The sequence below is a fragment of the Triticum dicoccoides genome, chromosome 7B (assembly GCF_002162155.2).
Source record: "Triticum dicoccoides isolate Atlit2015 ecotype Zavitan chromosome 7B, WEW_v2.0, whole genome shotgun sequence".
In the NCBI taxonomy this organism is placed as follows: Eukaryota; Viridiplantae; Streptophyta; class Magnoliopsida; order Poales; family Poaceae; genus Triticum; species Triticum dicoccoides.
This window is the reverse complement of record NC_041393.1, coordinates 332,382,387-332,400,853: the sequence shown is the minus strand read 5'-3', so window position 1 is coordinate 332,400,853 and position 18,467 is coordinate 332,382,387.

Below are 18,467 nucleotides of genomic sequence, written 5' to 3'. Positions count from 1 at the left end.
GGTCTATTATGATAACACCCCTTAAGACCTTATTCTGCACACCCGGGGCTTATTCTGCTAACACCCGTCGCCCACCCCGAAGCTACAAACTAATAACAGCCCAACCTGCCCAATCCCCACCTTATCCTCTCGTCACCACCCACCTCTCTCTCTCCTATCCTCGTGCTCCTCCCTCCTTCCTAGCGCCGCCGGTGCACCACCTTCCTCACTGCGCCGCCGGTGCACCACCTCCCTCATTGCGCCGCCGCTGCACCATCTCCCTCCCTGCACCGTCGCTCCACCTTCCTCCCCGGGTCGCCGCACCACGGGCCCCGCCTCCGTGCCACCTGCCCCCGCCCACCTTCGTTGGCGCGCCCTTCCCTGCCCCAGACCGGCGATCTGGACGGACTGCCCCGCCACCCAGCTGCCGGCGCGGATCTTTGCACACGACCCTCCTCGCGTGGCTGCCGCCACGGATCCGGTCGCGTCGTCCACCATCGGCCGCATCTCCCTTCCCTTCCTCAGCTACCACATCGAGCTCGTGTCCACCCCCAACGACTCCCAGCAGACGCCCTCCCGCACCGCCCAGCCTATGGATCCAGGCCGCGCTGGCCCTCCCCGCGGTGCGCTGCCGCCGGATCCAGGCCGCGCCGACTCTCTCGCGCCGCCCTGACGCCGTATTCAGGCTGCAGATGCCCCTTCCTCCCCTCCCCAGCCGGCACCCTGCAGTACGCCCCTCCCCTGTCCAAGCACGCGGCCTCCTCTCCCTGCAAAACTCCCTCCGGCGAGGCCCAGTACACGTCCATCCCCGGCGGTTCATTTGATTTTTTCTAAGCTCACTGAATTTTGTTTTGTAGTTCACCCATCCTCCCCTGCCGCATCCTCTCCTAGCCGCTAGCGTGTGGGACGACGACACATCTATGCAGGCGTGCAGTTTGCCAGCCCGGCGCGTGACGTACACTGGTTCCGATGATGTAGCTCGCCGGTGTACTCCCCAATCCATAAACGAGCAATAGTTTCATTTCACGGTATCGTCTTATAGTTCGTCAACGCAACGAGCAACTTAGTGGCAGCGGGAATGTAGTTTGGTGCATGCGTCCAGTTGCGTTTTAGTTGTTGTGTCGATGCAGTTTTGCTTGAAATTGAGGTGGTGCTTCGTTGTGCAGTGCAAAAATCATGTTATAAAAAATGGGTTCTATGCCTCTGTTTGGCTCGAGCAGCAATGCAGTTCGCTTGGGTCATGTGTGCTGAATTTCTTGGTATTTATCTCAAAAAAGTGTGTTGAATTTGTTGTTATTTATTTCAAGAAAATGTGGTTTACTTACGATAATGTGGTGCACTTTCGAGTGTGTTGTGGTTCAGTTTTCGGTGTGTTGCGGTTTACTTAAGCCAAATGTGAAATGTGGTTTACTATTGTATTTGCAGCTCACTTTGGTTTCCCCCTAGTAGCTCACTTTGGTTTCACTTGCATACGGTGCAGTGCGGTTCGTTGCAGCTCACTCCAATGTTAAATTTCAGGGTGCACACGGTGGTGGATAAAAAAAACAAAAACAAGCAAAAAACAGTGTGGTTCATTCGCCTTGTCCTAGCGGTCCACTCGCCTCGTCCTCAAAGTGCGGAAGAATTTCTAAAATTTAAAAGAAAACAAAATATGGTGTGGTTTATTTTGCAATGCGTTTGGTCCTCGGATGTGGTTCACTTTCCAGAGTGATGTTGTTCACTTGCCCCAACATGAAAATGCAAAAAAAAAATAGCGAAACAACAAGATGCTAATGCGGTTCACTTTGATATATGCTGCCGCTCACTTGCCCTTGTCTTTGCGGTCCACTCTCGTTCATAAAATAAAGTTGAAAAAAATACAACAAAAACAAAAACTCATATGGGAAAATTTACATCTCACAAAAAAATAATGCAGTGCACTTGTCGGTCTGATGAAGTGCGGTTTTTAGTCTGAAAGCAGTGCGGTTTTCTGTCTGATGCAGTACACACGTTTATTTTAGGTGTCGCGAAAAACAGAGTGTCCGCATTTCGGTAAATTTAAAATTGCTCTTAAACTGTAAGGAATTAGAGAGTGTATTCTACATGAAAAAGTTCCGTATCTTCGATATCTTTCCAACGACATATCATTTGAATCATTTCGACGACAGGTTTGTAAAAATTCCACAAAAAATGGCTGCTGCCACTCATCGTCCGCCACACAATTTTCAAAATTAACTTAAAACCGTAAGGAATCTCAAGAACATTCCTACATATGATAGTTGCACCTCGTTCATAGCTTTCCAAAGATGTATTACACGCCTCCTTTCGACAAACGATTCAAAAACTGGAGCGAAAACAGTACCTAAAATTTGAATTTTTTTGAAAAACAGAATTCCATGATTTAGTAAATTTGAAACTGCTCTTAAACTGTAATGAATTAGAGAAAGATTTATATATGAAAAAGATGCGCCTCGACGATATCTATCTAACGGCGTATCATTTGCTTCATTCCGACAAGCGGTTTAGAAAAAAACACGAAAAAACTCTCGCTGCCGCTCGTCATCCGCCGCACTATTTTCAAAACTGCTCTTAAACCGTGTGGAATCTCGAAAAGTGTTCAACATGTCGAAGTTGCACCTAATTCATAGCTTTTCAATGGTATATTACATGCCTCATTCCGATAAACGGTTAAAAAATTAGAGAAAAAACAGTACCGAAAAAACACTGCGTGCAATTTTTTTTGACACGAAGTTCACTAGTCTCTACTGCAGTGCTCGTCGTCAAAATGATGCAGTGCGCTTCTGTTGAGCGTGCAGTGCCGAAGTGGTGTGCAGAATAGTTATTCTGTTAATATTAGCAGAATAGACTATATATATATATATATAGTTGCATTGTTGATTAATTGGATAAATATCATAATATTGTCTGTCATCATGTTTATGCTTATTGTGAGCTTGCAAGTACATTCAATGTACTGACCTGGCGTGTCATGCCAGATTTCAGGAAAGTCCCATTGGAAAGGAGTGTTGTCCGAGTCTAGACTGTGTCCACGTCGGTGTCCTTGTGCTATGGAGTCCCGCTACGACGTTGTTCCGCTGCTGAGTAGTTGTCATGATAGAGGCCCCTTTATGTTCACTAAATAATGTACATATTGTTCAGCCGCACCGGGTGTGCCGCTTGGTCTTGCTAACTGTTGTAATATGAACTATGTTCCGCTAGCATGAATAAAGCGATACAAGTTAACTGGACGCTGGGTACGAGTTGTAGCTGGGTGTCGGTAACAACTGTAGCTGGTTGTTGCATTGCTTGCACTGATTATATTTTTTCTATGCTAACCTGCTAATGGTTGTGAGTGTAGATGGCTCCGGTGCTGTATCTGTGCCAGTTGGAGCTGATGCCATACACGTCGCCGCATCTCCTTCGTAACGTGTGGCGTCAGCTGTACCCTCACGGAGACGATCCAGTCTATCGTGTGTACCGGGAGCGCCTAGCTGACTCAGTGTGTGCGTATCACGCCGTGGTTACTCTGCGCACCAGTTCTGATTCCAGTTCTTACGCTCGTACCTCTCGTAGCGGCTATGCTTCTTCCGCTTCTCAGGCTGTCCAGTTTGCTGCATTCAAGGTACTTGTTGAGCTCCGCTGCAACGAGGTCCGAATGTAGAATCACCCAGGTTTCCATTACTACTGTCATGCCCAAGATGCGACCCTATCCTAAAGGAACTCGAAGGTCCCACCAAGGATAGAAGCGTATCTTGAAGACGCTTTTGCAAGGTGGATATCATTACATCAACATTACATAATAGATAGGGATACATACATAAGGCATACAATGCCACACGAATACAACATCATCTTACATAAAGGGCACCATCCGACTAGGGATGCAACACAAACAGAAACTCAGACGACATCCACCCTGCTAGCCCAGGCTGCCGACCTGGAACCTATCCCCTGATTGAAGAAGAAGCAGAAGAAGAACTCCAAAACAAGCAAACATCGCTCTCGCGTCATGATCATCGCATAACCTGTACCTGCAACTATTGTTGTAGTAATCTGTGAGCCACGAGGACTCAGCAATCCCATTATCATGGGTATCAAGACTAGCAAAGCTTAATGGGAAAGGAAGGGGTAAAGTGGTGAGGTTGCAGCAGCGACTAAGCATGATATGATGGCGAACATACGCAAATGAGAGCGAGGAGAGAAGCAATGGAACGGTCATGAAGCTAGCAATGATCAAGAAGTGATCCTGAACTCCTACTTACGCCAAACATAACCCAAAAACCGTGTTCACTTCCCGGACTCCGCCGAAAAAAGACTGTCGGTGTCAAAACCGGCGTATCTCGGGTAGGGGTTCCCAAGCAGTGCGTCTTATGATCAATGGTAACAGGAGGCAAGGGACACGATGTTTTACCCAGGTTGGGGACCTCTTGATGGAGGTAAAACCCTACGTCCTGCTTGATTAATATTGATGATGTGTGTTACAAGAGTGGATCTACCACGAGATCAAGGAGGCTAAACCCTAGAAGCTAGCCTATGGTATGATTGATGTTGTATCTGTCTATCGACTAGCCTGGCCCCGGTTTATAAAATGCACCAGAGGCCTAGGATAACAAGAGTCCTAGCCGAATACGCCGGTGGGGGAGGAGTTCTTGTCTTGATCGCCAAGTCTTGTGGATTCTTCCTTGTATGCGGCAGCTGTCCGGACTGGCCCATGAGTATACGGCCATGGGGGTCCTCGGCCCAATCCAACTGATCGGGAGACGACGCGTTGAGTACCCCCTAGTCCAGGACACCGTCAGTAGCCCCCTGAACCGGTCTTCAAGTTAGGGACGCTCCTCGATTCTTCTGAACTGTTCTTCATCTTCGGTTGCCGGTCTTGAAAACTGGTTCAACAAATCTTCGATCTTGAGGATCGCCGAAATGCATTCGACGAGTTTATACGTCGGGTATCCGAGGAGCCCCTTTAAGTTTCCGGCCTTTATCAATGCCTTGTTATTTTTATGCCACACCTCGGGTTTGAAGTTGTTCCCGGGCAGCAACGTCCTCTTGCGTCCGAGCTCCAACGCCGGACTGCATTCGAGGTATCTTTTGCAGCCGAGCACCAATGCCGGACTGCTTCCCAGCTCTAACGCTGGACTATGTATCTGAGCTCCAACGCCGAACTGCTTCCCAGCTCTAACGCCGGACTATGTATCCGAGCTCCAACGCCGGACTGTATCCGAGGTGTCGTAGATCACCTTGGTTCAAAGAAGTTTGAAGGAGTTTAGCCGAGTTTAATGCCGGAAATGCCCTCTATGGAGCCAGCCACTAGCGCCCGAGCTTTATGACGGACTGCTTCCGAGGTGGTTAAGCACCTCGGTCATGGGCTGATTTTTGGTCAATGTTTTTTATTGATGCAATTTATTCTCTGACGAGATATATAGCCAGTAGCCCTCAAGGTGGGTATCGGTCTAAAACCCTAGATGCACATGAAGGATGACATAAGACCGCTGATCCCCGTAGCCGCTGAGACTCAGGTTGATTTGCAAAATCGGTCTGAGGATCAAGTCCTAGCTCGGCAGAATACTCCGGGACACAAAAAGCGGCGTGCTCAGTCCTCGAGACTCAGGTTGGGTGCGGCCGACCGACCTGAGGATCAAAATCTCCTCGGACACTGTATTGCACTTAAAATTTTCTGCATAGAACAGGCAATGCAGTAGCCCCCGAGACACTGGTCGGGTGGCAACACCAGATCAGGGGATCGATGTGCCCCTTTAATATTTGTAAATAATAAGCCTGAAGCCCAGTAGCCCCCGAGCCTTAATGCGGGCACGGGAGGCCGAATTAAGGATCGATATCCATAGGAAAATCACAAATTATGTGTAATGACTCTATGTATCCAAGTACTTTACGACATTAATGCTCCGATCCGCATTGTACAAAACTTTGTTGACCGACCATCGGTTTCCACCTCCTCGGCCAATAGCCGCGGAGTGTTTGTCCTACTTTATAAAGACTTTATGAGGGCAAAGATTTACAACCAACAAGGCAATCTGGCCATACGGTTTTATAAACAAAGGTACGCGGAGAGACATGTTATATTACTGTTTAACAGAAGAAATGTCTTCCAAAGAAAATAGTCCCGCTATCGGTTCCTTTCTTTGGGTTGTCATGCTAAGCGTGATCATGAAACCTCAGCTCCAATGTAAGAGCAAAATATCGAGGATTTAGTTTGTGAGGCCAGTTAATAGCCCCCGGTAGTGTTCGGCGACAGTCGGGGTCAAGCCGTAAACACTTCGGCCATTGTTATGAATGGCCCGTCATTTGACGCCGTCATCGGATCGCCGACCAGTTTACGCTTATTGTGACAGTCAGTTTTCGGCTTTCTCCACTGAGGTGCTTAACCATGTGAGCTGGAAGCACAATCGCAGTGGTTCTCCCTTTGCACACCTAGCCGAACAAAGCGGAACATAGGAGGCAAGCGCAGGAGCCGGGCAACCCAACTATTGATCGAAGACACAATTCGAAACCGATGCATATATAGCAATATCCGAGAATGTTTTTGCCGAATCTCTAAAGGTGTCCGGCGTTGCACTGCGAGACTTGTGCTAAAAACACACAAATAGTTTAGAAGTGTCGTCGCCTCGAAAAGCCAAAAAACTTAAAAAGGTTAATGTCCGAACTAGATCAAGTGTTCGGTGCTAATCCGAAAATTGGACTTTAGAAGAAAAAAAAGGTGCTTCTGTCGTGCTTTAACATGACACATCATATCTCAAAACTTCAAGCGGGTCAGCCTACGGCTTCAACCTCCTATCCCGAAGGCGGAGTACTTCTTACTAGGCCAGTTTAGCAAACTAAACTCTAGCGGCTTTGAGAGAGAAATTAGGCTCCCCGCTAGTGACCGCACACTTGTGTCGAAAAAAGGAGTGATAAATAATAATAAAAAGTTTGCAACGACTAAGAAGAAAAACACTTATCATAAAACTGCTCATATAAATTTAAGAGCCCCCAAGTGACTTGGGTAAAAGAATGATTGCATGTACCGAAGTACTTATATCATATCTATGTTCAACCGAACTTTAAACGCGTCTTAACCGACCTTCGGCTTCTCCCTCTTCGGTCAAGGACCGAAAAGTGTTATGTACTCCATCTGTCGAGAACATCGATGGTGTTTCCAATAACCAGGCAATCAGGCTATAAGGCTGTAACAGACAAAGCGCGCTCAGGGAACTTATGCTATATTACTGCGAAGAGTAAGAAGCATCTTCGAAGAAAATAGTACCCCCACCGATACCTTTCTTCGGTGCTCATTGTTATTATGAGACTTGTGCAATAGATTTTTTGTACTCATGAGTTCCTTGTGTGCCAACCATGATTGAAAACAATAAGAGCGCTAGCTTTCGGCTTCACCCAGTCTGAGGTCCGGCTTGGTTGACCCGATCGTGACAATCGCAGAGGTGCTCCCTTTACTCCCTAGCCGAACAAATCAGGAACGTAGGGGTAAGCACAGGAGCCAGGCAACCCAGCTTGCAAATCGCTTAAGTCAATATGGTGCATATTGTGGCGTAATACACGAACAAGGAACGAAGCCTTACAAGTATAATCATATGCAAGAGAAAAAAGCTTCATGAAGGAAGCCCCCAAGTAAATGGGGTATTTGAATTTGCGCGTCACAAACAAAGTTTGGACAAGGAAATTTTTACAAGCAACTTTTTTCCGAAAAAGTATAATGCTTGGTCAAGCCGAACACAAGTTAAAAATTTAAAACTTTGAGCATGAAGACAACTTAGTTGGTTAATGTGTTCGGTATTGATGACGCGGTCCGAGCTTGATGCGGGACAAGGTTCCATCCCCGAGCCGGTCCCGAGGTGGCGGAGCAAAGAGCTCGGCACTCCGAAGTGGTGACATAGCAAGGTCAATGCAGGACGGCAGGGTGATGCCGAAGTCCCCGGCATGTGGTAATGAAGTGTTGACGAAGCCCCCCGTCCAGCCGAGCTGACGCCAAAGGATATAATCCGGCTGGATCATTTTCCTGTGCACAAAAAATAATGCAAATCGGAGATAATAGTAGTAATAATAAAAATAAAAAAATTCATTGCATAACAAATAATTTATGCAAAGTGAGTAATAAAAGAAATATGGCCTGGCGCCGAAGTCAATGTCGATGCACGGCGGCGGCGTGATGCGGTAAAGGCATGGCAAGGCCTGAATTCACAGGTCGGTTTAGGTTCCGGATGCGGCGTTTGCCGGACTATGTACGGAAACTGACCGAACCACCATGCGACCATCGTTAATGCGGCCACCATTTGATAGTCCTGCGTACATATGACGGACAAAACAGAGTAATAATTCATTGGGAAAAATGAACCCTAACAAGCAAAAAATACTAGGATTAATAGCACCTGGCTTATTTGTTGTAGCAATCCGAAGAAAGGTGATTCCCAAAATTGGGACTTGATCCGCACACCTATCGCCTGATGGGCGATAAAGCAACGGCATGGCGATACTGGCAAAGGTTGGCTTGCCGAGGCAAAGCCCTCGGTCCAGCTAACGTGACAGAGCTGGTCGGCCAGCGACGCCGAAGTCTCCGGAGTAGGTTGATCAAGAGATGATGAAGCCCCCGGTCCGGCGATGCAGGTCGTGACGTGGTCGATGCCGGCTTGATGAAGTGACCGTGTGGCGATGCAGGTGTGCCCGCTCCGTGTAATCCGCGGGACGGCGATGTTGGTGACGATTTATCCTTCGCGATGCCGAACTATTGTTCGGTTGGCCGAGATGATGATCCGAAGAAATTGAGCTTGGCTCAACAAAGCGACGACGTGTCTAACGCAGGTCGGCCGCCGTGGAGTGATGTTGTCGGGCTGGTTTGACACAGGCGCGACGGTGAAGTTCGTATTGCAAGAATACTTTTAATACTACTGGGATGTGTTTGAGAATAAAACACAACACCCCATATGAAAACTTCCTTCAAAAAGGATGTCCGAGAACCCGTTCATAAAAAAAATGAATTCGGGTCGGATTCGTTCTCGCGCAGAAAACAGATCCAAAAAGTGATGCACTAATCGGAAGTTTCCCGGAGTTTGGACGGTCGGATCGAGCTGAATTTTTGGCAGGTGGTAGATATGGGAATTCCGCAGCAAATCAACGGTTGGATCCTCCAACGGACATCCGAGCTAGATGTTGGATACCACGCCCTAAACTCGTCTGGATTCTCGTCCAGATTCAACACGGCTCCGGTATATCGGAGATTGCCGGAGATTCCTCTATCGGAACTTGACGAAATTTTTGCAGGGTTGTTGTAGACTTAATTCCGCATAATTCCTCTGAAGTAATCGTTTAAGCGACACTCGAGGAGGCGGTGGCGGCGGATACAAGTTTGCTGTCCAGAAAAACAACACGGTCGCCTCAGGGCAATGTTGACGTTGAGCCCCCGAGCTCCATGGATGACTCCTCCATGATCTTGATAGAGATCGGAGTTGGTGTTGATGAAGGCCTTCATCCGAACATGGCGATCGGAGGTAGGGTGCAGTCCTCGGTCAAGCCAAGGTGACCAGTCGAGCTGGTGACAAAGAAGCCGACGTCGCAGTTGACCTGCAGTCGAGCCATTGATCCTTTCGCCGATCACACAGCGGAACTCTTAATGAAAGCACCAATGTCGGTGTCAAAACCGGCGGATCTCGGGTAGGGGTTCCCAAGCAGTGCGTCTTAGGATCAATGGTAACAGGAGGCAAGGGACACGACGTTTTACCCAAGTTCGGGCCCTCTTGATGGAGGTAAAACCCTACGTCCTTCTTAATTAATATTGATGATGTGTGTTACAACAATGGATCTACCACGAGATCAAGGAGGCTAAACCCTAGAAGCTAGCCTATGGTATGATTGATGTTGTATCTGTCTATCGACTAGCCTGGCCCCGGTTTATAAAATGCACCAGAGGCCTAGGATAACAAGAGTCCTAGCCGAATACGCCGTGGGGGAGGAGTCCTTGTCTTGATCGCCAAGTCTTGTGGATTCTTCCTTGTATGCGGCAGCTGTCCGGACTGGCCCATGAGTATATGGCCATGGGGGTCCTCGGCCCAATCCAACTGATCGGGACACGACGCGTTGAGTACCCCCTAGTCCAGGACACCATCAAAGACCATCACGGCTACACACGCGATTGATGCGTTTTAATTCAAATCTGGTGTCAAGTTATCTACAACCGGACATTAACAAATTCCCATCTGCCACATAACCGCGGGCACGGCTTTTGAAAGATAATACCCTGCAGGGGTGTCCCAACTTAGCCCATGATAAGCTCTCGCGATCAACGAAGGATATTCCTTCTCCTAGGAAGACCCGATCAGTCTCAGAATCCCGGTTTACAAGACATTTCGACGATGGTAAAACAAGACCAGCAAAGCCGCCCAAATGTGCCGACAAATCCTGATAGGAGCTGCACATATCTCGTTCTCAGGGCACATCGGATTGTCCAAACTTCCGGTAGGCCATCCCAGAGTTTCCCCTAGTGGCCACCGGCAGCTGACAGGTTGGACCAACACTCATGACGAGCACTGGCCCGGGGGGGTAAATAAAGATGACCCTCGGGCTCTGGAAACCCAAGGGAAAAAAGGGCTAGGTGAGGCAAATGGTAAAACCAAGGTTGGGCCTTGCTGGAGGAGTTTTATTCAAAGCGAACTGTCAAGGGGGTCCCATAAATCACCCAACCGCGTAAGGAACGCAAAATCCGGGAACATAACACCGGTATGACGGAAACTAGGGCGGCAAGAGTGGAATAAAACACCAGGCATAAGGCCGAGCCTTACACCCTTTACCAAGTATATAGATGCATTAATTAAATAAGAGATATTGTGATATCCCAACATAATCCTGTCCATCATGGAGCAATTTTCAACTTCACCTACAACTAACAACGCTATAAGAGGGGCTGAGCAAAGCGGTAACATAGCCAAGCAATGGTTTGCTAGGAAGGGTGAAAAGGTTAGAGGCTGACATGGCAAATTGGGAGGCTTGAAGAACAAGTGATAGGTAGCACATCATAGCGATAGAACGAATCAACTAGCATAGCAATGATAGTAGTGAGATCCAGGGTGACGGTCATCTTGCCTGAAATCCCGCTAGGAAGAAGAACGAGTCCATGAAGAAGACGAACGGGAGTAGTCGAATGAATCCTCACAATCGCAACATTACCGGAACTATCGAGAAGAAGCACAACCGGAAAGAAACAAATAACAAGGTAAACACACAACACATAGACATGGCATGATGTTCAACCAAGTATGATGCATGTCCGGTTTAATGAGGCATGGCATGGCAAGGTGCAACAAGCAATACTACAAGTTAAGTGGAGCTCAATATGCAACGAGTTGCATATTGACAAAACACCACATCAATTATTTAGTTCTCTCTCGTTTAGGAACACAACAATATTACATGTTGTTATAAACATGGCAAGAGGTGAAACATAATTAAACTACCTATCTAGGCAAGTTTAAGTGAGGCCGGAAACAACAAACAACAATTCCGGAAAATCCCCATATGCATATTTCGAATTTGGTACTGTTCTGCCATAAAACATATTTTATTATTGTTAAACAGGAAAATAAAGTGCACCATGTTATTCTATGCATTTTTTCACCCCATTTACATATAAAGTTTATTTAAAACCGAGCTACAGTTATTTAGTTATGAAATAAATCATTTTAGCATGGCATTTGAGCAAATTTAAACAAACAACATTTTAAACATCTTTAACATGTATGAAAGTGGCAAATTATGAAACTAGATAAAATTATAAGCATTTTTCATATATAAATTATTTACATGTGATGCATGGTTTATGAGTTATTAAATGTATGAAGCATGAGGGTTTTTCTGTAAAATCGTAAACTCTGGATAAATAGAGAAATTCGCCAGACGGAGAAAAAAACTACGCAGGCCAAAACTGAGGCGGACTAGGCTTCTCACCACGGCACTTGGGCCGGCTCGGTGGTGTAATGGGGTGGCTGAAGGGCGCGGCTGGGCCGGTCGCAGCTGGGCCTTGGCTGGATCGAACGAGGAGGCGCGGGGCCGCGGTCAACGGGACGACGAGCCAGCTGCTGCTGCTCGTTGCAGGAGAAGCAGAGGACGCGCCACGGCGGCCTGGCGCGGCTAGGACTTGGTGGCCGCAAGCGACGGGGACGGCGGGGACGGAGAGGGGCGGCGAACCTCCGGATCTGGCCTGAGATGGCAAGGACGAAAGCAACCGACAACGAATCTTTGGGCGACATCCATGGTGTTGTTGTTCAGAGAAGCAAAGGACAGTTTCAGAGATACGGGAAAAGAGATAGGATGCAGAGAAGGAGAAGGAAAAAAAGGGCGTCCGTAGGTGTTGTCCTGGGGGCGGCGGAGTCCGACGAGGACGAGGTCTGGAGCAGGGCGCCAGGGCTTCCCTCCCTGGAACGAGGCGGAGGCGACGGGAACCTCCAGGAGCTCCATGGGCGGCAGGTTCCTGCAAAACGGCGGAGGAAGGCGGGGCGCGGAGCTCCAGCTGCGCGTCCATGGCGATGCAGAGGACGGCGGCGGCGTCCTGCTACTGCAGAGAGAGTGACGTGAGGAGAGAGGCCATGGCAGGGGCAAACGAAAAGAGGGGAAGGTGAGGAGGAGTAGGAAGGAGGACCAGGGAGAAAGAGGGGCTCGACGGGGCGTCCTGCTGGAGGTGCTCGAGGAGAGTTGCTGGTCTCAAGCGCGTGAGAAGGGAGGAGCTCGTGCGTGAGGTTCCTGGTGATGCGGTCGCCGGCGACGATGGAGGCGCTGCTCGGGGACGAACGAACAGAGGAGGGGGAAACGAGGAGGAGAGGAGTCTGGTTGTGGTTGGTGGATCGGGAGGGGATGGAGCCCAAGGAAGAGGATCGGTGATGGCTGGTTGGCTCGGCGCTGAAACCAAGAGAGAGAGTGGCGGCGGCAGAGAAAGGATGGATGGGACATCTCCCTAAAATTTAGGGTTTGGTCTGATTTGGTTAAGACTGCCCACTATATATAGTAGGTGGCTAAAATGAGAGGGGATTTGAGCCCCTAGATTTTGATCGGACGGCTTCGGGTGGTCTAAACAAAGAACAAATGGTGTTTAGGATAACTCGGGATTGTTCCGGACCCACTGGTCATGACCGTGCGGTTTGGGTTCGGGGAAGTTTTGGACATGGTTGCGAAGGGCGTTCGATGCACTGTGCAAAGAGGGATTAGGTGGTTTGACAAGAGTGAATCGAAAACCCAGTTGGTCTGGAACGGTCAACGAAGGCAAAGCGGTCCGAGGGATGGTGATGGAGGCAAAGGGAGAAACGGTAATGACGAGCAAATGCAAGTTTTGAAAAATAACGGCGACGAAGTGCCGATGCAATGCGGATGATGCTATGAGATAAAATGCATGACATGAACAAAATGCAAAACAAAAGACAAAACCCAACCACGAAGGAAATATCATATCGCATCTCCGGAAAAGGCAAGAGTTGGAGTTACGAATATGGAAAGTTGTATCCGGGGCGTTACAACACTCCACCACTACGAGAGGATCTCGTCCCGAGATCTAGGATGGCACCGGAGAGAAACGAAAGAGGAAGAGAAGAGGTAAATCTAAGTTGCTTCTTCGACAAACGAGTGAAACCATGAACCCTGAGAGGTTGAACAAATTGAGAATACAAGGGAGATGAACAAGATTGAAAACACTCCGTTAAACATGAGGAACAAGCAACATTATGAGAACCTTGAAGGTTGCAAAGACATGAATCAAGAGTTTAATGGACAAGATAGAATTCGAAACCACTCCGGTTAAAACAATATGAGAGAGGATGAATTCACAGCACTCCGGTTGAACATGGAAGGAATAGAACATGAACTTGAGAAGATGGGAAGATACTTGATGAAATCAACAACACACTGCCTCCGGAACTATTGAAAGAATGGCACAATGGGTAAGAAGGATTTCAGACAACACTCGGGTTGAAAAGAGAGGCAAAACTTGATAACATGAAAGAACTTGAATGAGAACACAACACTCCGGTTAAATGGATAAGCACGAAAAACATGATCCTCACAATTCGAGATGATGAGCGAAGAGAGCAACATCACCATGCCTCCGTAAGAGAAAATAGAAGATAAATCATTGGAATAAAGGAATGGAGAAGAAATGCCAACTTCTGCCACAAATGAGCTTGGAAAACACCCTTCCGAGAAGGTTATAACGGAGTTGTTCGAAAACCAACAACTAAAAGAATAAGCTTGTAGTGGGCTTAAGGAAAACTTCCCAAAATTGAGGCGAAAATTCTGCCACCACGAAAACAAATAATATAAGTGATAACACCAACGAGATGGAAAACTTCTTCCACCAAGATGATAGAGAGTACTTGGATCATTGATAAACACCATAATAGTAACATTCCTTAGGAAGGCTTTAGGTGAAATATGACACAAGATAACTCCAACGAAGAGATTAATGGATTTAAAATATCTCATTCTTGACAACATGTGAATCATGAAACACGAACTCAAATTGTCAAAAATGACATAACACCACCTCAAATGATAAGGTAGAACAAATTGCACTTTGGAATGCAAGATGAAGAATGCTTGAACGCCTCAAAACAAAACATGTGTTGAACATCATGTTTATTTTAGAGTATAGCTTGGCGGGTCATAACTTCGAGAGAAATCTTGAAGAACGATTGAAGAATGAAAGGAATCCTTGACGAACCACCATGTAGAGCCTCCATGAAGAACTCCGGTAATAAAAGGATGATAGAAAGAAAGAGAGGTTGAAAACACAAGGTGAAGCCTTGCGATGATTTAAATGCAGCTTCGCGATGATATAACCGAGAAAACTTGGAACTCCAGAAAAAGAAAAGATGAAACACTAGAAACGAGAATTACTTCATCATGAACAATCTCTGGAAGAAAAGAATTGAATCACCTCGCGGAAATAAGAATAAGATTTATTGTATGCTTATCCTTCATCAAATTAAATTGATGACAAGCAATGGATTTGGCATACTACTTATTCTCGTAGAAAGGATTAAGAGAGATATAGCGCAAACTTGAGAAGGTATTGATGGAACCACTGGTGAGATTTGGAAACAACAAATGAATTAATATGATAATGAAGGAAGTGAAATCTTGAACGAACCACCATAAGAATTGAAAATGAGAGTAGCAAAGGCACAATTCACCGGGAAGAATTGGAAAACGAATGAAAATACTTGAGGGGGTTTAAATACATGAGAACAACGAGATCATGAACTGATTAGAGGGTATTTGAACGATGCACCGGTAAGATTTGGGCAATGATAGCTACACACTGAGAATGAAGAATTATGACATGATGGCCTTCAGAGGAAAGAAATGGAAACAACTCATGAAATGCTCCGAATGGTAAGAAAAGAATTGTCACAATCGGAAGCAATTATGAGAGGATGGCATCAATATAGAACCATGAATCTTGAAGAGAATGGAGCAAGATTTAACAGAAAGCTTTCTTCGGTCTTCAAATAACAACGAGAGACACCACCAAAAATTACTGAGATACTCTGGGAGAATGAGAAGAGCAAAGGTTGAATCAACAATGAAAAGAATTTAAATCGATCTTGAAGATGGCAACTGACTGATGAAATTCATTCTTACATCAAACTCGAAAAGAATTAGGAATGGCTCCAGAATAATTAGAAGAGTCAGGTAAGATCCTGGGAAAAGACCTGTGGGTTAGGGCCCACTCAAAAGAAAATACCGTTGGAAATGATTTTAAAGAGAGATTGCACCGGTTGAATTAAATGGCTTGAATGAGGTAACAACCTCTAAATATTTAGAATTGATGCGGAGTGGAAACACAAATCTTCAAAGATATCTTCAGCACTCCGGAACAATTGAATAGCAAGCGGGGAATGATTAAGAGATACACCGGCATACGAAAACACTTGAAACAAGGAAGGGAATATGATCAACACCGAAAACTTGACTTGAATCCACCGGAGAAGAAAAATAACAAAGAATGATGAACTCAAAGCTAGTATCTTCCTGAGAATCACCGGATAAGAACATTGACAGAAAAGAATGGAGAGACTTCCCATCAATAAAAAGGATACTTGATTAAGAAATTTGAGTCCTTGAAGAAAAAGGGTGGGAGGGCGGGAAAACAAAGGCAACTTGGGGACAGATGAAACGGATACCATTGAGAAAACTTAGAATTGATCTTGCGGATGTTGAAATGGTCGGATCCACTTGAAGAGAAGCACGCCGGTTGGAGAAGAATTAACATGACGACCTCGATGATCAAGAAGGATTAGTATTCACATAGCAATATGAGAATACCGTTTAGGAAAGGTATGGAATCAACACTTGACTTCGAAGCAACTCGAATACCACAAATAAAGCAAAACAAAGGATTTGGCTTGCAGAATAAGCCGGAACAAACATATGATAGATATTTACCCAATCCCATATCATGCATCTGTCGGAAAGATATTCTAGGAGCTACTTGAATTCCCACCTATAAAACTCCCGAAACTTTTTGGTTATGCAATCTCGTGTTGGGGATACAGGGGAAGCAATACATCTCACCCAAACTAACAATTCCTACATCCAGCTGTATCCATCCGTCAACACATAACCAAGAAAATTCCGGAAATCGTGTACCTCAACCTTCGAAAAGCATCAGTTATACGAGCTATGGCAATACTCCTGAACTCCCTAGTACTGGGTGGCGTCGAGGTTATCTCACCAGCAACTGCATAAAAGAGATTTTCCCTGTCGGCAAAACTCAGGTATTCCAGAACTGCAACGATAAAATTATGACGACAACACCTCGGAGCTCAACTCCCCGGGACACTGCCACAACACCTAAATGACAGGAGGCACCAAGAACAATGTTCTCGTCATAAGAATATCGGAACGATCCCAAGATACCCGCGTGATCCTAAATTTTTTTAGTGAAATTTGAGGAGAGGAAAGACAAAACATCTACGTCAGGAGTCCTCACCAGAGCGACCAAGGGGGCTGAGGAGTAAAAAGAATCCTACTCTCCGATATATATAATCCTAAGACTCGAAATAGTTTTCTTCTAGACTCAACAACGACCAACAATCAAGAGGGCTCCTATGGTCGGTCGAGGCTCTGATACCAACTTGTCATGCCCAAGATGCGACCCTATTCTAAAGGAACTCGAAGGTCCCACCAATGATAGAAGCGCATCCTGAAGACGCTTTTGCAAGGTGGATATCATTACATCAACATTACATAATAGATAGGGATACATACATAAGGCATACAATGCCACACGAATACAACATCATCTTACATAAAGAGCACCATCCGACTACGGATGAAACACAAACAGAAACTCAGACGACATCCACCCTGCTAGCCTAGGCTGCCGACCTGGAACCTATCCCCTAATCGAAGAAGAAGCAGAAGAAGAACTCCAAAACAAGCAAACATCTCTCTCGCGTCATGATCATCGCATAACCTGTACCTACAACTGTTGTTGTAGTAATCTGTGAGCCACGAGGACTCAGCAATCCCATTACCATGGGTATCAAGACTAGCAAAGCTTAATGGGAAAGGAAGGGGTAAAGTGGTGAGGTTGCAGCAGCGACTAAGCATGATATGATGGCTAACATACGCAAATGAGAGCGAGGAGAGAAGCAACGGAACGGTCGTGAAGCTAGCAATGATCAAGAAGTGATCCTGAACTCTTACTTATGCCAAACATAACCCAAAAATAGTGTTCACTTCCCGGACTCCGCCGAAAAGAGACCATCACGGCTACACACGCGGTTGATGCATTTTAATTCGAATCTGGTGTCAAGTTATCTACAACCGGACATTAACAAATTCCCATCTGCCACATAACTGCGGGCACGGCTTTCGAAAGATAATACCCTGAAGGGGTGTCCCAACTTAGCCCATGATAAGCTCTCGCGGTCAACGAAGGATATTCCTTCTCCCAGGAAGACCCGATTAGTCTAGGAATCCCGGTTTACAAGACATTTCGACGATGGTAAAACAAGACCAGCAAAGCCGCCCGAATGTGCTGACAAATCCTGATAGGAGCTGCACATATCTCGTTCTCAGGGCACACCGGATTGTCCAAACTTCCGGTTGGCCATCCCAGAGTTGCCCCTGCTGGCCACCGGCGTCTGACAGGTTGGACCAACACTCACGACGAGCACTGGCCCGGGGGGTAAATAAAGATGACTCTCGGGCTCCGGAAACCCAAGGGAAAAAAGGGCTAGGTGAGGCAAATGGTAAAACCAAGGTTGGGCCTTGCTGGAGGAGTTTTATTCAAAGCGAACTGTCAAGGGGGTCCCATAAATCACCCAACCGCGTAAGGAACGCAAAATCTGGGAACATAACACCGGTATGACAGAAACTAGGGCGGCAAGAGTGGAACAAAATACCAGGCATAAGGCCGAGCCTTCCACCCTTTACCAAGTATATAGATGCATTAATTAAATAAGAGATATTGTGATATCCCAACATAATCCTGTCCATCATGGAGCAATCTTCAA